This window comes from Ambystoma mexicanum, chromosome 2q (assembly GCF_040938575.1).
Source record: "Ambystoma mexicanum isolate Mex_15411 chromosome 2q, UKY_AmexF1_1, whole genome shotgun sequence".
NCBI lineage: Eukaryota > Metazoa > Chordata > Amphibia > Caudata > Ambystomatidae > Ambystoma > Ambystoma mexicanum.
Window position 1 is genome coordinate 196490361 of NC_090924.1, and position 22614 is coordinate 196512974.

The window sequence follows — 22614 nt, forward strand, 5'->3', positions numbered from 1 at the left end:
CTCAGCTAATGTCAAGAATTTTTGAGTGGGCACCAAGGAGTTTTGCAGGTCGCTCCTGAGGCCACCACTGATGGCGGGGCCAGCTCGAGGACCTCCAGTTCATCAAAGTTCAAGGATTCATCTTCAGAGTTAACCGAGTTGGTAGTAAGATCAAGTAAAATGGCTCTGTCATCCTCGCTGATGCTTATGTACCTGTCCCTCTCTTGTGGAGGGCCTGGACAGACGTTACTTAGGTCAGTCTGTGCATTTGTACCATTTGTACCTAGACATGATTCACTAAAGGGTAGGGTGATTTTCCTCAGAAAACGTCTAGAGTCTTTGGCGTGGACAATTTTATGCATTTTCAGAGTCCTGACCATCCTCCTTCTGGAAGGAGGTACAGGTTTAAGTTTCCTGAATACAGCAAAGGCTTTTAATGGGGATTTCCCCTTGCCCACTGCCTTTGGGACGTCTGTTTGGTCATGGGGAGGCTCCTGAGACGGGGCACCAACTAGTCCTTCCTCCGGTAGTGCCTTGCTTGACAGACACTGTTGCTCTCATGTTGGAAGACTCGGTTGGAGGGAAAGGGTTTGGTCATACTTGTTAAGCTTAGCACTCCCCTCCTCACCCTGTTGACCGCCGTCAGTATGAGGCAGTGGCAATATACTGGTCTGGGTACTTGCCACCCCTTTTTCATTTCTTTCAGTCAATGTAGTAGTTGCAAGTTCTGGTACACTCTCTACTCTTGTTTTACCAGAGGTCGCAGCAAAGGCTTCTAGATAGATTATTTTGATGTGAAGCATCGCCAGTAAGGTAGTCTGATCCTTTAGAGTGTCATTGAGGGCCTCGTACAGTTTTGTGAACTTCTGCCAGTGCTTTATTTTGCTCCATTGACTTAGCTAATGTCGATGGCTTGTTTGAGAGTGGGGTTGCCGTTGTGAGACAGCAGAAGCCCCTCCTTGATGTGCTTGTGTGGTGTAACCCTTATTCACACCTGGGGAAGAGCCATTGACCAATCAGGTGGCTGGAACAGTGGCGAGAATATCCATTATTTCCCTGCTGTTCCAGCCACCAGAGGCTCATCACCAGGTTTCACAATTTTTTTTTAAAATACTTTTTTCTGTGGAGAGGCAACAGGGTTTCTCTCCCTATTGCCGCCTCAACCCCCCTCCGCAACCAAACAAAACCCTCCCCCACTGCATCCTCCCTCCCCACTTACCTACGGGACCGGGGCTTTCAGCTCGGTCGCCACACTGCCCACTCCGGCCGCTGCTATGGAAATGGAATTGCAGCAGCCATATTTGTTGGTTTTTTTTCTCCTCAGTGATTGAGCATAAAACCACACCCATAGACCAAGCCACCCAGCTACGTTGTAAAGTCCTACGTTCAAGGACAATGTCTCCCAAAATCCTTGCGTTATCAGAAGGAAATCTGGAATGGATTTGGGCGAGTACAGTGTGGAATCCAGGAAAAGAAGGCATGGGAAAACCTTAGTTACCCCTCCACTCAAGAAGCAGCTCCTGCACCCCAGAAAGGAGTTATTGGAAACCCACACAGCTCTCCCATTCTGGCAAGTGCCGCACCTCTCTGTGCAAAGACCAGATTTCCACTAAAACTAAACCTGAGGAAAGGAATAATTCAGTTTTCATTCATTTGCAGCAACAGGGGGGTGGCGGGTGGAGCTGCTGCAGCCACCACCTCCATTTATATGCATGGAATAAGGATCACCTCCCCAGGTACAAAGGAAACTGTTTTATGGGCTGCCCTCACCACAGAGCAGTCCACAGCATACCCACTGACCTGCTAGCTACAGAGAAAAGCCAAATGGAACCGCAGATGATGGAAATCCTCCAGCAAGAGACGGGGAGAGAGCTGCAGCCTAACCACAGCAAACCAACACAGAAAAGATCCAAAATGGTGGCTGATATATTTAATGATTTCCCTCATAGACCTAGAACTAAATGCGGTCCAGCCAGAGAGCAGGCTCAGGCAAGCCACCTGATACCTCCTAATACTTATAGAGCTAATATTCAATATCAGCCTGATATAAAAGCAAGCTTCCAGGAGAGGAAGGGAGTTCAGGAGTGCAGATTTGGTGAGTTGCAATGTGTGCAATCAGAGATGGTTAGTGAGAGACGGAGTGTGATGGTGGAGAGTGAAGGTTGAGAGGGTTTGGAGAATGGTGGAAGTAGTGAAAACAGAGTAGGAGGAGGTGACAAGGCACATTGAGGAGACAGGAGGTTGTTGGGCAGAACTTTCATTTCAGTGCTAAATTCCTCCTAACTTAGAGACCCCGAGCTCTTTTGCTGGACTTAGAACTTTTTAATTTGAACCCTGGAGTGAGTGAGACCTTTTTCTCACTCTCATGTGTTTTTACCTGTTTTGGAGTTAAAGTTTTCACTGTTTTTGGAGTCTGACAAACTCCATAAGCATCTGCTTTTTGTATGGTGACACACAGCTGTGATGATGGAAAGAAGCTTACTCACTACATCATACACAAAAATATTAATCTATTCCAAATTATAAAACTTAAATTGGTGATACTGCATTAACATAAAACCCCCATTACATATTTCAATTTAGATGTAAATCCAACTCCATTCTTTTCACTCCATCTCACATTCTGTCATGCCCGTGCGGCGTTGGCGAGAATGGGATAGGTGGAAACGGGTCCACCATTGAATTCCCCTCCATGCTTCCCATGTTCCTCTGTATGCAGTTTAGTTGTTTTGCTATGCCGCCGCTGCCGGAAGTATTTCATTCAGGTGGAACCAGCCGCGGATGCATTGCAACGTTCCTGGATTTCTACTGTGTTGTTACGCTCCTCTGAGTTTTTCCTTGGCGGTGCTCCACTCGCTATTTTCCTTCCCTTGCTTACAATCTCCTCTGCTGTTCTTTCGCTGTCCTTTCTCGCTCACTCTCTGCTTCCTTTCTTTTCGCTCGTGCAGCTGCACGACTTTTGATATTTCTCCTTCTACTGTTTCCACCGTCGGCTACGGCTTGCCAAAAGTCTGATACTCCTGTGCTTACCTTTTTCATCCTCTTACCTGTTTCTCTTCTAGGTCCTTGGCCGCCATCTCCTTGTACTCGCAACTTCTTGTTTGCCTGCTTCAGTTTTGTGCATGCATCCTGCGGCATAGTACTGGCCTCTCCAGCCAGGGTACTTTCCTCCTCCGTTGGTAATCCTACTCAAGCCCTTGTCTCTATAAGGGTCCACCATAACTGATCTTACACTTCGCTACGGATACCATCTACCTATTGGGGGTTTTTGTGCCAAGTGGCTTTTTCCCCCATTCACAGGCGGTCTCAGGAGAGGAGTCACTGATCCACTTATTCTAGTGATCACGGTGGCTTCCTTCCGTGACAGGCCATTCCTTCATAAAAAAAAAAAGGAGTTACTGGTATGGAGAAGAAAGAAGAAGCCGGACTCAAAGTTAATATTCTCAGGTGAGGAGAAAGGGGTGGAAGGGAAGACGGACTCTTCAGAAGTAGAGGAAGATATTTCCGACCATATTGACACATTCACACTTAATCATAAACAGCATTAACCATTTTACATTGCCTCATGGTTACATATTCTGTTTAACCATCTAGCCAAAATCTATCCAACTACTTCTTGCCACCTTTTTTTAATACACATGTGAATCTCTGTTCTAAAAGAGATTTAACTTGTCGACACGTGTTTCAGTTGGCTTCTCCGGGCTTCTGCTGTCACCCTCTACTTTTCCAACCTTCTTCAGGACTCAAATGGGGCACAAATGATACCTAACCCTTAGATATATGGAGATACGCCCCGGTCAGTAAGCAATCTTTCTGGCTAGCACGCAGCAATGACAAGAACAAAACTTTGAACACGTGGACGTAATCAGGATTTCACTACATATCCTCTATCCGGAGCACAGAGGTCAATTCCGTGGCCGGGACAGCTATTTGATGACCACGGTACAACGGAGTAAGACCATTGGACGACATTGGTTTTGAACGGCCATCTTAGACATCCGTTAGCACCTGATGGTGGTGAAAGTTTTTCTCAGCTTACACTTAAAGTGCAGGAATGCTAAGCATTTTTTGACCATCATGAACTTGCGAAAGCTTCCAAATGTCAGCCATTTGCCACATGACCTAGAAAAAGGTACAATTATCAGCTTGTACAGCCGGGTCCTTCCAAGAGTCCCTACAAAGCAAATATTTATTCCCCCAAATCTCATTACTCTTTTTCTAAACACGTATAACATGCCTCATGGACAGCGGAGTCAGTCTAATCGGAATCCTTTTTTTCCATGTAAATCAGACAATCAATTTGAGTCAGGGAGACTGACTCCTTCTCGATGAGAAGTCAGTTCGGACACTCCACATTTCCTGATAGAAGCCAGTAGTGCAGCGCACGTAGCGTAAGGGCAGCGTGATATTGCCTCACCCTGGGATAACCAAAGCCTCCCAAATGCACCGGTTTCTGAAGAGCATCCATCGGGATCTTTGACCTGCCCCCCTCACCCGACAGAAACCTGTTGAAAAACGTATATTTCTCTGCAACTAGGTTACCTGAATGAGGAAGGAGAAGCATGCTGAACACATATAGCAGCGGTGGTTGCAGTGACACCTTGATCGCACTAATCTTACCCTAGAGCGTCAAATTCAACCTCTCCCACTACCGACATAGACAATCTATTTCTGCAAGTTTAAGCCTAACCGTGCATCGGTATCTCTGGAAATCTGGGTTCCCAAATACTTATAACCACTGGCAGCCCACACATCACCCCCTATATCAAACAAGCCTCTGTGGCACGAAGACAAGATTGCAAAGATGAAAGTCTTAGAGACATTAGCCTTATAATCTGAAATGCTGCCAAACAAATGCAAAAAAGACATTAATGCCCAAAAAGCATGCTACGGGTCCGAGATCAACACCAGAATGTCATCAGCAGTAGAGGAGCACCTACGAGGTACAGTTTCCAGCTGAAATGCCCTTTATATATCCTAAGTGCAATAGCTAAAGGTTCTATGAATAAATCCGACAGTAAAGGCGAAAAAGGGCGCCCTTGACACGTGCCCCTCTGAAGGGCAAAGAACTCAGACATATACCCATTCGCAGACACTGCCGCTCTGGCACCATTCTACAAAGCTCTGAAGAGCTGCATACATCAAGGACCATTGTTTATCTTAAGCAGTACATTAGGGAGGTAGAACCCATTCACCCTCTCAAATGCTTCCTGAGCATCAATGCTAACAGCCGCATAAGTATCCACAGAGTGCTTCCTAAAATGAATGCCATTCATCAGCTCCCTCAGATTGTCACCACTATTCCTACCACTCACAAATCCAGTCGGATTCCTATGGACCGGCTTTTGCAGCAAATCATTGAGTCTTCTGGCATAAACTTTTGCCAAGAGCTTCACATCGGCATGTAACCACGATATTGGGTGAACGTTACCACAATGAGTGATCTTACTCCGGTTTAGGAATAACTGTAATCCGCGCAGAGCGTATGCTGTCAGTAACAGATGAATGCCTAATAATCTCTACAAATAACTGCATATGCCTAAAAAAGGAGCAAGAATTCTGGCCAAACACTTCCCTGCTGTCATTCAATCCACGGCACCCGCCAGTCGCCACCTCATGAACGGACATATCTGCGGCAAGACACCGGATACTGTCTTCCTCCAGACGAGAAACCTCAACCTGACGCAAGTATTTGCAAACATCTGATTCAGCAATGGGACCATTATCCTGATGCAAAGAAACATAGCAACAGTGAAGAGACCACCAATCTCCCAATTCTTTCTTAAAATAGAACCATCCTCAGCTACAACGAAAAGCACATCTCCCTTTTTCTTTAAGCTTCAAACGGTTTACCAAAAGTGTTCCTGATTTCTCGCCTCATTCCCAGAAAGCCTGATTAATGAAAAACAAAGATTTATCTGCCTCTGAATGCAGTGCACAATCAAGATCCCGCTTTGCGTTTAGTATAGAGGTCATGTTGGTGGCCGAAGGGGAGCAATTATATTGCTTCTCGGCTCCCTGTAATCATCCTCAAGCCTAAGCCGATTTGCCTCTCTTCGTTCTTCTTGTAAGATGCAAAACTAATCGCCTTCAGAGCAACCCAACAACAGATATGTTTTATTTATTGGATATGTGTAAGGCGTCTATACAACAAGTGGTGTTTCAAGGTGCCACAAGACAAAGAAAGGGCGGACAAGTGAGAAAGATACAATAACGGCCCTACTAGGCCTTGTGGCATTCGGATCGTGCAAGTGCAGAACAAGAAGTGCGAGGGAGGGTGGATGTGCAGGATTGCGCAAAAACAAAGTGCTACGTAGGGAAGGGAAGGAAGTGCAGGTGTTAGGGGGAGGCCAAAGGGCAAGTGCATGGAAAGCAGGGAAGGGGGAGTGAGGACTAGGCGGACGGGGCCTGGGACCCTATAGTACTCAAAGGAACCAGGCAGCCAGTCAGAGAGGAGGAGGAAGATGTTTGCAGGGAGGGGGAGACAGGGCTCAAGTCGAGAGTACACGCAGGGGGACGGAGTCCACCCACTTTATTTAGAGGGTGGAATCAGTCCCCCCCCAGCTAAAAAGAGAAACATTGAATATCCTCTTCGAATTTATGAATTAAAGCCGACCTCGATATCAAACCACAGTCGTTAGGTTTGTAGGCCAGGCACTTCACCACTGCACTATATAACCTGAGGAAAAATACCAAACAACTAAAGGTGAAATGTCCCATTTCGGTACTGCAAGTCCCAGGTGAAACATTTAGGAGTTTAAAACATGTACACCTTTTAAAGTTTTCAAAAACACTATTAGAAGAAAATATCCTTTCTTGGTTTTGTGTATGTGTTGATTTTATGAAAGGCAAATGTCATTCGTCCTGTTAAATTTGGGTGGTTATGCAAAGCCAATTTAATGAAATGTGCATATTTCACCTTGATTTGCTAATTTTTGGCGACGTCGCATCCCATTGCGTTTGTTGATGAGTCCCCCACTTTAATTTTTAGCACTTGACCCCTGGGGGGAGAGAATAGGAGTAGGAGAAAATGAGGGTCTTGAGGAGCTTCCGGAAATTAAGGCGATCCGGCTCAAGCCTGAGCGGGGCAGGGAGAACATTCCAGAGGGAAGCACCTGTGGAGGAGAGACATCTACCCCCCACTCTTTGCTTAGAGAACAACAGATTTGCAGAGAGGTGGAGCTGGCGGACCAAAGGGCTCTAGAGGGGAGGAATTTAGGGAGAGAGAGATGGATGTAGCGGGGTCCCAGGCCCCAGAGAGCCTTGTCGATGATTCAGACGGTCTTGAATTTGATCCAAGCAGCAACAGGGAGCCAGTGCCGGAAAATTAGGGCTGGAGAGGCCAAGAATAAGTGTTGCAGTCGTATTCCGAATTAGTTGAAGGGGACGAAGGGAGGATGAAGGAAGATTGAGGAAGAGGCTGATATAGAAGTCAAGCCTAGAGAAGATCAGGGTTTCCATCCGAACCCCCGTTCTCTTAAAAAAATAAACTTGATTTCACTCTCAATGTGCTTAACAAAATCTGAATCTAACAAAAGCCTTGCATTCAATCGCCACTGTTTTCACCCTGTTAAGCCTCCCGCCGTCTTACCTATGGCAAGCATGACCCTATCGTGGTCCGAGAGCACAACATTTCCAACGCTACACACATCCCTACAAAGCCCTCTGCTAATCAGAAAAAAGTAAATCTGTGATGAGGTCACAGTCTGCAGGAAGGGTGAGATTGAGTCTGTCCAGCAACTAATAGGTTCACAGAGCCCCCTCCATACCAAGGGAGGGGGACCATAAACCAGCGGCCTCTTCAGTAGCACCGGTCTAGGTTGCCCGGCGCCAAAGTCAGCATTTAGTACGTGCGGCGATGGAGTGAATTAAAGGCAAGGAACTAGTGTTTGCCATGCTCCTTCCTGATGTATCGTTCAACATCACGAATAGTGGGTCTAAATAATATAGCGTGAAGAGTAACAACCATCAAGTCAAAAAATGCAAAACAGAGACAATAGCTAACAATGCAAGCAGAAGCTAATGTTTTAGTCTCTTAGGGGGTACGCTTCCAGCAGCCCCAGGTTGCAAGGCATCCAAACAGGAATGGGCTTTCAAGTGATCTGTAAATGAATGGGTAACTCCCTCCACAACCACTTTAAAAGTATCTGGATAGACCATATAATAGGAAATGTGCCTTTACTCCGCCAAGCGCTTTGAGTCCATAAACAGCTTCCTCTGTGTAACAATTTATTTACTGTAATCGCTGAAGAGCACGATATTGCAATTATCACTCCATTTCAGATCACCAAGTTTTTGTTGTAGCTTTTAAGTTGTGTTACCCGTTGGGGCACAAACTCTAATTTTCCCCATTAGACCTTGTTTTAATTTCAAACTTTTGTATCTGAATTGTGTTCATCCCCCTGTGCTTCATGACAGCCAAAAGACGTTTCTATCCATACCTGTTCTTTGGCTGTGTATGTAGGAGCATAATTCAAGAGCTTCTTATTGTTTTCTTTTGTGTCCCTTAAAGAATCTTAAGGTTTTTTAAGGCTATGTTGAGGAAGTGCACACCACGAACTGAAGTATTCCTCAGTGCAAAATTAATTTTCTTCCAACTCCTTGTTAACTCATTTTATCAGCTTCAAAAGTCCTCAATGGCAACATTAAAACGTGTGATCTACATGTCTCATAGAGATGTCTACTGCATGTCCCTTACTGCAATTATTGAATACTAACGTGGGTGCATGCGTGATGGGTGTGCCCAACCATATTTCCAGCACTTCTCCTTTCTATAAACTGTATAACATCTCATTTGTGCAGTTTTGTCTGTGAATCTTGGCATGTTAATACAACTCAAGCGTTAGCTCTGATTGATATTACATGGCTTGCTGTACAGTTATTTCCAAGTCAGTCTCAGTGGCACAATCAGTAAGTGTTGTGACTTGTACCTGAAAGGTTGGGGGTTCGCCAAACCTTCAACTTCAAAATTCTGAAAGTGTTGTGAAAAATAATTATCATTTTAATTACTGTACCACCCAACCATGCAAACCCCAGATGGGGTTTCTAGAATGTAAAAACTTCCGGGACCCCGGGACGGAGCGTGATTTCCCCGGACTGTCCCAGGAAAACCCGGACGTCTGGTCACCCTACACAGCACAGTCAAACCTCTTGAGCATGCGCCGGTGTCGGCAGCTTTTGGTAATCAGCTGTGCGTGTGCAAGATAATCTGTGCTGTCACAATTCCGCTGGTCCAAGTCGCTTTAACATCTCTTTCAGAAAGCTAGCCAACACATATGATCCACATACTAGCAATGGTCTGATTAAAATGTGAGTACAAGGTTATATGAGCTTAAAGACAGCAAGGTAGTGCTGGACAACCAATGCACTTTTTCATTTTTGTGTACATCTCAGCCAATATGTTAAAAAAAAACACATCACATTTCAAGTTTTTTTTAAATTTTGGGCCATTTTTGATTATGGAAGATTACAAAAAAATAGTCAAAAACTGGGAAAGAGGTTCCAACTCAACTCATGAGGCTACTTTTATTAAATGTCAAGCATCCAATCCTCTACACTAACAATTCTCTGGTTACGTTTCTATGCATCGATTTCCTTCTTGGGGAAAACATTTAGTGCCTACAATGTTGATCCGTAGATCATGCGACATGTTGGGTATGGCTAAACCTTGCAAATGGACAGTACATTTCGCCTCTCGTGTCAATCTTTGAGAGGTACAGTTGGTTTTATTTCTAGAATATCAACAAGGAGGACAAAAAAAATAAATGTGTGGTAGGTGGCTTGCCGAGGTATCTGTGGGAGTAGACTGTCTCCCTACCCTAAAGCAACGTACTTGGCAGGATCTTGTGACAAGCTTCTTACCGCTTCAACTCACAAGCTTGTGATCTCTAATATGCAGAAACTACCATCAGCCACAAATTCCATGGTGTACCACCACACCCGAATGCCTAGGACACAGCTCCTACCTATAATTCCCGAGGGCAGGGGAACTGTCTTGGAGTCTGAGTGGATATGCCACCACTCCTGTGCACTACTTACACAGTCAGGGGCTAACACAATTTGAAAAAACCTCTCTAAGGGTATTCACTCCATCATATATCAAACAGCTTTTAGCACTCAAAAACTGGCATCGAGCACATACTGTTGTCAATGATTTGCCTTAGATTCAACCTGTTGTATCACTATCACTGTCCCTACATAGAAGGGCACCCTGTTCCTGTCAGGGGATGCTCACCCTCGGTCATCAGTGGTGGCCATCCATCGGGAGCAAGTTGCACTGCTCCGACATGGTAAGCGTTTGTTAATGATACCTTGCTGGCATTGAGGTACATAGGATCGGCCCCTGTGTGCCGCTGTGCGTAACCCGCGACCAGCGTTTACAGATGAGTATTAAACTCTCTGATGAGCTCGCCGAGTTTTAGGACAGAGAAGCACCCTGCCTGCTAAATGCGAAGGAGCGCACAATACAGTCAGACTTGACCGCGCCAACGCAGAGAGCCCGTTACACAGCCTCCCTTCAACAATGTAGGAGACCGGCATGTTTCAGATGGATGGAATATGCCACTGAATATGCTGGCCTGGACCGTGAGCATAGTCCAACTATATGCTATGGGAAGTAGTTTTTATTTTGAAGCAATACCGATTTTTACGCCCTTTTTCTTGCCCTACAACAGAGAGACGTGCTCCAAGAATAGTGCCCACTGAGTTCTTAACTGGGCCTCAAGTTATGTCCTACCTATATTTTTAACTCTCTAACTTTGAACTGAGGTAACAATTGACATACTCTCCTGTGAGGCAGGTGAGAGCCCCCATTGTAGAAATGGTAGATATTAGCTACGATGACAACTGGCTTTGTGAAATGAAGACATAATGTGGCAGTTACAGCCCTGTCTAAGGAAATATAGGTCCACACCACAACCTCTAGGTGAACAATTTATTAACTCTCTCCTAGGTCACGGAATGGCTGTCAGATCCTCTTTGATGGATGACAGCGATTGACTTCAGTAGACAAACTACTGGTCCTGAAGAAGATCACCCCAATAAATCAAGTCATCGAAACAGGTCGACCATCTCCAGTGCTGATACTCACAAAGGAACCTCAATGCGGCTGTCTATAATCAACATTGCACACCTGCCCAAGGGCTGGAGTAGTGGGTTCCTAAAAATAAGGATACCTAAGCTGTGGTTTGACACAGCATTTTAGTCAACAGTTTGCCCTTACCTCGCATTGGCTGTACACTCTTCATTTTGGGCGACTAAATAAGGCATGATTTCCGTATAAATAGTCCCCTCTGAAATGTCCAGGATGCTATGAGATGAGATTTGGTTTTCACCTCTTTTTATTGAGGATGGGCAACTGTAGCCGCGTTTTCATAGCCTTTCTAGCAATTTGTATTGCATACGGTGTACAGATAGCGACAGCTTCTCTTGCCCTTTTCTGTTAGATAGGCGGTACACCACTGATGACCTACGGTGAGCGTCCCCTGACTGGAATAAGGTGTACTTCTAAGTAGGGACAGTAATAAGGGTACAATAGATTGAATCTAAGGCAAATCATTGACACAACAGTATGTGCTACACAACTCCTGTCCACACACAAGACTTGACAAGCACCTTTACATAGGAAGGCAATACTTAGCTAAGCATATGGTGCCATTCTTACACTGGAACACTGATAAACCATTTCATACAGCTCTCTAGGTATACCTGCATGCACTCATCATACAGACAAAAATCACAAACATTCATTCTAAACTGCACATCCATCCACTCTCCATCAATATACTCATCTAATTCACTGCACAACCTGTAAACTTTAAACATTTCTTGTACACATTTATATATTTACACACATATTTAGAGAGTGAGAGAGAGAGTGAACACAAACACCAACAAAGTTATGGTGGGTTTATAAAGGCTTGATAAATAAAACCTTGAAAGGGGGAGGGCCCTCGGGTAAGTATGTGTGTCCCTCTCATTCCCGAGCAGGGCTGGGCCTGAAGTGGGTCTGGGAATGCCCTCCTCTCCAAACACAGTCTGACTTCCACCTTTGCAGAGAAATAGAGCAAGAGAGGAAGGAGCCCGGGGAATCGGGAGATTGCGCCCCCCCAAACGCCCCTTGATGTATTGCCTCACAGTGAGCAGAGACACCGGTGTGGGAGTCTGTGGTTGCGGGTTTGTTGAGAGCAGTGTGGATCTTCCATGTATGATAGGCCACTCTCCCCTCTCTCTCTTTCAGCCCAGAAGCAAGTTAGTGTCCCCTCAGGGAGACTGGCGAACTGGGCCGCCAGTGTGGGTGGCTGTGGCATACCGACTGGTCCCTACTAGAGATGGGCTTGGGGCGATATGAAATGGTATGCTTTGGCCTCCCCCTCCAGCAGGGCAGTGAGCCAGGATGCGGGATTGGGAGATGGCAGCACAGGAGGCATCCACCTACCTGTCCCTGGTGCAGACTGGTCTGTTTAGGATTGACTGACCCTACGCCCCTTGCAGGCATATCTTCCATAGGCTGGGACATGGGAGTCCTCCACATGGCGAGCTTACCATCTCTGCCCAATATGAAGGGGGCCGGGAGAGTAGGGTCCCACCGCAAAGTAGAACATGACAACCACCAAATTTCCATTCATCCTTCCTGCTGGCAGTTTCTGAGTTTTATGTTCGGGCAGGATCATTTTTAGTTCAGGGCTCTACCCTTTTGGCTCTGCTCCTCGAGTCTCGACCATGGTATTGGCCCCATTGGGAGGGAGGCTGCATGAGAAGGCCTCTACCCATACTTGGATGACTGTTTGACCCAGGGGAAAGAAAGAGATGTGTGCTTAGGACTTGCAAGCTGCTGAGATCTCATGGCCTCCTCAACAGCCAGAAGAAGTCCCTGATGACTCAGATCCAGTGGTTGCAGTTTATAGGCCCGGTCTTCCACAAATTCTCTGGTGGATCCATCTTACAAAGGGCAAGGCACTCACCCTGCAGGAAGGGGTTCAGAGGTTATGTCAGCTTCCCTGGGCTCAAGTTGGTTTTGGTCAAAATCCAGGGTCTGGCGGTGGCCATACTCCAGGTGATCCCATGGACCAGGTTACATCTTCAAACTCTTCTTTCCCATCTGCACAGGCACTGGTCACCGCAGTCTGGGAATTTCAAAGCTCTGCTGCCACTGTCTTCAGCCCTGCTGGCCCAGTTGAAAAGGTGATTAGTGAGAAAGACTCTCCTGTGAAGGTTATCTTTGTACCCGCCCCCTTAGGTGACTCTCACGACATTTTCCAGTGCAAAGGGTTGGGGACTGTTTGAATTGAGAGACAATTCAGGGCTGCTGTTCCTGGTGGGAGAACTCTCTCTCAAACAGCAGGGAGCTAGAGGCTGTGATGCAGCCCCCCCTGCCTTCATGAATGAGGGCTCCATGTGTCAATATCCCCGCAAAAATATCGCCATACAAAATTATTGCCATATTTTTGTGGCAATATTAAGGCATAGAACCTGCGGGGGACATCCCTGCAACCCCTGCATTATTTTTAAAGGAGCGGGGGACACCCCTGCAATGGGCCGCTCCCAAAAACCACCAAAATGATCCCCCCCAAAAATATCACCTACGGCCGTTCTAGATGACCATATATACAGCTATATTTTTGGTGAGGATAATATGTAGGATACCGGAAGGAGGTCCAAGAACACACGGTTTTGATCAGAACAGGCAATAAGGCATCCCTCATCTATATCGATCACCAGTGGGGAACACAAGCCAACAAACTGAACAGAATCATCAGTTCCCTGGCCTCTTGGGTAGGTACCACGTTGTTACATCAGTAGTATATTTTTCGATGAGTTATTTACTGAAAATGTTTCAATGAAAAAACACATTGAAAAATGTGGAGGGAGGTGGGTAAGGGGTTTGTGGGGGGAATATGGACTAAATAATAAGGTGGGCTTAGGGGAGAAACACCCCAACTATTAAAAGAAATGTCAATTAGTTTTTTGGTTACAAACATTTCAGAAAAAAACTCATTAAAAAAATAAATGCGGATGAAAGAACATAGAACCCTTGGGTGTAATACAATCGCCTTACAATCAGAGCAGTGCATGTGTGGTTATGAAGATGTGTCTGTCCCGGGCATTTACTGCTTCAACAGAATATAGACTTTCAAGAGAGGCCTTAATGACCTTGTGTGAACAGTAGGTTGTTCCAAGAGGGCGACATGTTTGCCTCTGCCAAGAATGCCCTCCTATCCAGGTTTCTGTCATGTTTCAGGGAACAGAGATGCTGGAGGGATCAATGTCTTGACGTGTCTGTGGCAAAGCAGTTTAGTCTTCACATGTCCCCCAAGCTCCTTACTACCAAAGGTTCTCCAAATGTTGAAGAGGTATTGGGGGATTCTGGTGGCCCAAGAGGGGTTGGTTTGCATATTTGGTTGTTGATCTGCTCTCCCATCCTCCTTCCTTGACTACTTCCCTGGGTAGTGTGCATGGACGGCTGTCCCTTGATCAACAATAGTCTGGCTGTTGAAAGGGAAGGCCTGACGCGATTCTGTTTGGAAGACAAGCATCCTCTTCCATTCAGGGTAAACGCTGTTCCCCCAGTCTGGTATCTTCCACACGTCACTGGTCCTCCTTTGTCACATGGTGCAAGGATCATGGAGTCCTTCTTCTGGAGTGTGGGGTAAAGGCTCTTCACAATTTCTACAAGAGAGTTTTGATCTGGAAATTAGTGCATTCCTCCCTCTGGGCTCAGTGGATAGTGATTACAGCTTTTCTGGAACACTCATATGGAGTGGGATCTGCAACTCCCATTATTTCCCGTTCGCTGAATAGTGTGCAAGCCTTGGGATCTCCCTCTGGTTCTCTGTGTCCTGTAGTTTGAGCCCCTGAATTCTGTTGACCTTAAGTCACACACACACAGGCTGATCACAAGAACATAAACTTCCCGGCAGCATTTCAGGAGCGGACGCTAGTGCGCTGGTACACCATGACACCACTGTCTGATCCCAAATGCAGCACTCGATCCTTAGTCAATCTAATGGGCAGGCACCTAGTGTGATGAAACCATCAATAGTACACCAATCATGCCTGTCACACTAACAGGGAAACTTAAGCACCAACCAAAACCCTCATTGAGATAATCAATGCCAAAGCCTATCGATAAAACGAAACAAAGCCTCGCTTTCAGAGTGTTAGGACAGAGTTCTCGATAGTCAGCAGAGAGATGAGAACTTGAAGTGACCAAACCAACTAGTCCAAATAGCAAGAGCGATCTAAAATAATAAGTGGCTAAGGCAATGGAGCCTCACTGTAGAACTTGCAAGGCTTATAGGGAAGGCAAGATTAGAACGCCTGTTGGGAGCGTAGGACCAAAGGCTGGAAAGAGCCAGTCACTGAGAGGAGAAGCTGAAGACTAGCCTTCTGGAAGGTCTAGCCCACATACCTTTGATGGCTGCAAAGTCTTCAGCGCCAGCCAAAGAAGCTTGCAACCTTGGGGAAGCCCATGGCTAGGGGGTCATATTCACTGTGGACTGACAAAATATCTAGGTAGCGAGAAGTAAATCATCCCGAGAAGAACCCCTTGGGCAAGAGGTGAAGCTACAGATCTTGCCTCAGTAAAGCATTGGGAAGCCCTAGAGCTAGAAGGGACACTATAGATCTTTCCCAGGTAGACGTACAACAGGTCACAGAATCTCAAAAGAGACCTTGACGTTGGAACCATTGGGCTGAGACAAAGACAAAGAATTGTGCCGGGACAGTCAAAGCTTCCGAGGCTAGGGGTGATTTGAAAGATGCTTTCCTGATAGCAGATGCCACGGGAGTCTAGGATCTGGAATGGGGATTGGCCAATGGTCTCAAGACACTCTGGGCCGTTTTCAGGATTTAAGTAAAGCTTCTGACCATTTTAACAGGGAGATGCTTCACTATTTTTACTTTTTAGCTCTTCCTCTAGTTTCTGTAGGAGTTTGTCTCACCCTTCCCTGACCCCAGAACATGTGTTCAGTAAATGCAAGGATTTGTGGCAATGCTCAAGGAGTGACTGATGCATCCCAAATAGGGGACACGAAGAGAGAGAGAGTGAGAGGACTATCCTTATGAAACTGGAGGTTGACTGCAAATACCTGAAACCCAGAGTGTTGCAGAGGAAATCATTTACTTTGTAGAACAAACTTTTATTGATAAAGGCACATTACCCTAACAACTAGGCCTGGCTGTTCTGTTCACCGTACAGCCCTTTCTTCCCTGCTACTCATCCCACGTTGGTTTCTTCAAAATAAAACTGGTAATACCTCATTTATTTTGTGTGTGAAGGTTCTGTTGTTCTCGCCTCACAATAAAGGCCTGATGGCTCTTGTAGGTACAGGTGATCTGTTTGGACCACCGTGGTGGGCTGCAGGAAGCTAATGGGAGGACTGGAATGTGTAACTAAAGGGTATACGCCATTGGAAGATGACATACAAACATTGCCACATACCTGTGGGGTCTCCCATTGGCCAGTGCGAGAGCCCAAGTGTGGCAGCATCTGAACTAAACCAGATTCCAGGATTTCAAAGGTGTGGGATTGCTGTAGCCTGATACCCAGGACAAATGGGGATGGTTTCAGAAGCACTTTGTGTAAAGACTGGTAGGGAGTGTCTGTACTTCCGCTCTCTATATGGTAGAGGAGAGGCACAGAGGACCCCAGCCAAGATTCTCTATTATTGGTAACGTAGTCGAGCAATCAAGGCCTAGCTTCTCAGGGGGTGATGCAGGTTGGTTCTTAAGTACAGTGTAGTCCCCGAACCCGCACAAAGGAATGTCCACACACTGTATTACTGAAAACACAATAATATTCAAAGGTATGTACACGATCACAATAACGCACTTTGTACTCGGAAGTCAACAATGATAAATATATACAGTTCTAAAGTGGTACCACCAATGTTATCAAATCTCATTAAAGTGCATCAACTGTACGGTTAAAATGTCACACAGATCAATAACGAGGAAACCAGCAATAGAGATAGGAAGGAACGCAAGATGGTTGAAACAATAGGCAGATTTCTGACCCCTACCCTTAGGCACAGTTCTGTGTGGAGATCCCCCCACCTGGGCAACCTGTAAATAAAGATATATAGCACAAGACCAGTCCATATATTGTTCAATAGTCTTATTTCCTCCTATTAAGGTTTTACCCCCCAATGTACCTGGTGGAGTAGAGTTCTCCGAAGATGCGTCGACCGATCCTTCTTGAGTGACTCCCTTTAAAGCAGGAGCCACGGATCGTCGAGAGGCGTCAAGGAACTCTGCGTTCGGTGTCGGGGAATCGACGGCCCTTCTTGAGTGCCCTCCCTTTAAGGTAGGAGTCACGGGTCGAACGTCCGACGGCGAACAGGTTGAACTACGGCGGTGAAGTGGCAGCTTCGTTCCTAGCGGTGCTCGTCGACGACAGAGCGTTGGCGTCCTGCAAGGAAGAGGCGTGCGGGGCACCTCGGTGACGATAGTTCTGGACCGCAAAGAGAGGATGAAGAACTGTGGCCCAGCAAGGGCGTTGAGTCGTCGGCGTCTCTGTGGTCTTTAGGTGGCGGGAAACCCACCGGCGGATGCTCCTCGGCGCGTCGACAGTCGGGCCTTCTCCAGCGGGATAAAGCAGGCGACGATGCAGACGAGAGCGTCCGATGATCAAATGAAGTTCTTAGGCAAACGGGAGCACAGCGGCTCCGGTCGGCGACAGCGGTTGTCGATAGTGGCGGACAACAGTCCGGGTGCTTCTCTTTGAGATTAAGCGGCAGTCCCCGTCTCGGGTCGGCTGCCTGTCGAAGGTCTGTCTACCAGGGAGCTTTGGCAAAGATCAGCTGGTGCACGATGGTCCCTCGTAGCTCGGGAAGAGGGCGCCTTACCAGGTCCTCTCTGGGTCAGCCCTTGGAGACACAGCAGCTTTCAGATTGTGAAGGTGAGCAATAGCAATTCTTCTCGTCTAGCAGGGCTTCAAGGTCAAGCTTCAGTTACTCCAGTTACTCGTCGTAGTGGACTTCAGCTTTTGAACACGATTCTTAGCAGTGAGAGGTCCCCAGATATACTGTTGATCTCCCATTCGTTCTGCTGGGTCACACTTAAGCATCCAATCACGACTAAGGGCATTCATGCAGGCAGACAGCCAATCAGGCACACGAGGTATTCAGGCCATTCACTTCTCTCCAGACACTCACAACAAGTTATGTGTATCGGGACAAATACCGAGCCATTCAACACTCCAAACTGCATTCATACTGGTTTCGGGCAGGGATGTCTCAGTCATTGTGTCAACCACGTGATACTAGACATCCACAACACAGAATGCATATTCGTCACACACTCTATTCACCCGGGTCCCACCCACAGGAGGTACCCACAACATACATCACTGGGAAGGCTCCAGTTAGTCTGGCCTTCACAACAACACCATATAGGGCACTTCCATCCAACAGCCAGTCAGGGGGAAGGGACAGAGTCAGGGCTTCCCAGGCCTTTGGAAAAACAAGGTAATAGGTAATAGAAAGCAAGAGGCCGCAGGGGCCATTTTGTTTTCCATCAGGAATCAACTGATTCCAATGGCAGGGCCGGGGTATCCTAAAATGGAGGATACTTTGCGCACCTGTCAAATTCTGCATGGAGCTGCCACCAGCCCATACCCTGCTCTGCGGGCCACCCACAGGTGCCCAAAAACATACACTAGGGGCACAGGGTTGTACCCCCCACCCATGGGTGCCATAAGGGTATCCCACGGGTCCGTTCACCAAACCAATAGAGAGAGAGCTGCACCGCCAGGAGTCCCACATGAACTCCTGTGCGGAAAACACGACAGAACACACAATAAAAAGCAGTAAAGGACAAGGATACGGAGGCCCTGTCCCTCCGATGCATTTCCAGCATCACACTTTGTCCACAGGACAAATCAGAGTCTGTATGTTTCTAACTTACAATGTACCTACTGCACGAGGACACTGTGGGCACTGAGGATACTGTGGGGGCTGTGAATGGAAGCATGATGGTTGTCAAACTCCTATGTGTGACTAGTGAGCATGGCTGCAGTAAGCATGTCTGTCTTGCATTTTGGTGGAGCTTTAACAGCTGTTTCCTATAATGTGTATGACTGTGTGAGAGGGCCTGCTGTCACACAAGTCTCCAGAGTGATGGTTTCTTTTAAAATACTTACTTTCCAAGCACTGTACAGCCCAAACGTTCTGGCCTTAGACCAACTCTGTACCCCAAGTGACTTTACCTTTAGAGCAACGATCATAAACAGTTTCAATAAAGGATCCTGAGAATGATGTAGTTGGGGGATACAGAACAGCAGCGCACAATATCCCCATATCCACCACAGGAACTGAGAACAGTGCAAGGCTTAAGGGAGAAATACCAGAGCAGCCCAACAACAGGGCACTTCTACCTGATCAAGCTGGTCCTATACGACCATTTGAAGAGCCAAAGGGACAGGACAGACGCTTACCCTTCCGCCAGGTTTCTGAGACATTCCCTACTGCAAATATGGTAAACTTCCACAGGTTAATATGGACAGGAAATCCACCGCCGAGTCTGTTCTTAGCCTGGTACCAACCACAGCACGGGGTGTCTTTTACCAGCAAGACCGTGACCAGTAATGGGAAGAGTAGTCTCAAACGGACAGGCCTGAACCAGTCAAACCCAGAAGGAAATAAATGTAAACAATGAAAACAGGAGGAAGGAAACAGGATAAACACAAAAGCATTAAAAAAGCAAAGCAACTAAGAATGAATCAAGAAAAAAATAAAGACAGGATTTTAACATTTAAATCTAAAGACATGCAATATATCCCCAACAACCACCAGACCAAAATCAGTCCCCACGTTACCATTTAAAATAATACATGTCATGCAGTACAGCACAACGATTACTCATAGTTGACCAGTCTATAAGTCGATCCAAATTAAAATGAACATTAGACGGAGTCTCATCGAGAAGGGACAAGGCAAGATGCCATTTACTATGGGTTTGCAAACCAATAAATGGACAGCTCATCACTAAACCACCACCCGAGCTAACCCAACCTGGCAACCAATTCACCTTCCCTTTGTAACTTCACATGGTCTGGCACCTTGCAATGCATGTCACTTCTGTTTGACCTCTCCCGCCCCCAAAACATAACAGCACTCCTTGTATATTTCCATAGTCTGTCTTCTGTTTCAATCCTGTCTCTTATCATCACGTGATCCTCTACTTCTGGGTCAGTTGCTCTGGTCTGACAATGTCACCCTCACCCAGCCCGCCCCACGAGAGCGCCGGAAAACCCTGCCTCACCGTGCACCGTTAAGTACAGTGAAGTACTGTTTGCTGCGGGCCGCGAGCGGGTGCCTTATCCCTTGCGTGTTGCTGCTGCTGGGCATTCCGCGTCTTGGAGACTGTGGCCTTTTTTCACACCAGCGGAACTCCGGAATCATTCAGGACGTCTGAGCCTGAAACACCCTGTTGCCTGGACTCTGATTGACATCACTGAAAGGTGTGTCCTCCACACGAGATCCCGCCCTCCTGGGCGGCACCGCCCCTTTTGTTCAAACAAATAGCCGAGCCCTCGCGCACCCGCGCCGCTAACCGCGAAGTACTGTTTGCTGTTCGCGGTTAGCGGCGCGGGCAGCGGGGCTTTTTGTTATTCATTTAAGGCTTTCCTTGGGCGCCGTATAGTGAGTACTCCTTGTGAAATAACTGTTAGAAAACTGCCTATTTTACTCTGGGTAATAGACATGATTTAACTGAGTGGAAAGGTGTGTTATTTTCTTTTTTCCCTTTTGCCAAAGCGCTCTGAATCTTTACCATTACCTATTGTTTATTATATGGAATCGGTTCTTAGAAACGGGAAAAAGAGGAAGGGGAAAAAGAGGAAGGAGTGTCCTTCAAAAATGCTTCCCTCAATAGATTCACCAAAAAATGCAAATTAAAAAAAAAATAGTCCCCCAGCCTCATTGAACGGGAAACCATCATTCTCATCTATGTCAATCCACTCTCAGGAAACAAAGCCCATTAATGAGAAGACTTCTATACCAGAAATCCATGTAGAGTTAGCTAGTCCAAAAAAAATATGTTCTCTAAAATAAGCTAATGAAGACATCACAAATGATCCATTTGCTGTTGATGAGCACACACTCAACGTTCAAAAAATCATTGTTGATATACATGAAAATAAATATCTTCCTATTTCGGATATCTCTATGCTTGCTCCAGTAATTATGTCTGATCTAGACAAAAGAATCAGGTTATCTCTCGGGCCTTCTACTCTGGCTTCGACACAGGGAATGCGAATGGAACATGTACACTTCCACAAATCAAGTGTTAAAGATTCAAACCTCCCTAGTACTGTTACGGGAAATAAAGAGGATAACTGCATACAAATGCCTGTGACTAGTTCACCCACGACGAATTATGTGTATAATACAAATACACAGAATCTATCTTCTGAACAGAGAAATTTGAATACATCCGTTCCAGTCTTTAATTTCTCCAATTTGCCTGAATTGCCCTTATCACAAGAAATTCCAGAGGATGAAATGCTTGAGCCGAAGATCAACGATCTCCCTATATTTACAAGAATCCTAAACTTACTGGATCGTAGGCATGAATATTCCCATCTTCTTTTGCAAGAGATTAAAAAAGACCTTGTGATAAAGACCACACAATTAGCAAAAATTGAAGGATATATCTTGGCGCAAGAAGCTTGTCACGTTTCCATTCTGAGTGCCATGTAAGAGCTGCTTCAATACTAAAAAATGATCTGCTTCACTCTAAGGTCGAAACTGAAAAAAAAGAAGTTGGCTCGCAAACTATGGATGAGCCATTTCTTTCTCATGGAATTCCAGTGACATTTGCACAAATACTTCAATGAAAAGAGAATTTAGGAGTAGACAAGTTAATCCTTTCAGATGGTAAAAAAATGGATTACTTGGAAATCGCAAAATTGCAGCATGACAGATTACTACAAGTTGAAACAATTTTGGTTCAAATGAATTCCAAAGATAAAATTCTGGAGATGTCCACATTAGAGGAAGTACCTAGTGTAAACATAAGCGAGACTGAAACTGCTCCTGATAGTCCCTCGATGTTGATAAAAATAATTGAAAAGGACAAAACTAATGAACTGCAACACGATTGTTCAATCGCAAAGAAGAATCACTATTTCTTATCAAGGAGAGCTAAGAAAAATCATCTTAAAGCTCTAAAAAGAAGAGACAAAATTAAAGGAATCTCTGTGCACGGAGAGAAAAAAATGCGAGAATTATCTTCTGAATTAGCGAATGATAATGCAATACAAACAAGTTCTATGAAAGTAGTAACGCTTGTGGCTTCCTCCGAACAAAACAAATGAGCTAAATGAGGAGAGTAAAACTGCATTGCAACTGGGCTCATCAACGACGCAAGAATTCGCTTTAAAACAGGCGTCTACTACAAGTAAAAAACAAAACTTGAACTTGAGATCTGCGAGTAGCGAGTCTGTTGAGAAAGAAGGAAAACCCAATACGGAAACAGAATCAAGTATGCCTAGCGAAAGAAGGATACAACCTTACCTAACCTCGTTCTTTACGGATATTTCCACAAAGAAAACCGATGGTTTCAAAAGAAACAAAAAAATCATATGTAATGAAGGATGCCCACGAGAGTCGTCGATTCCGTGTTCGCATTAGG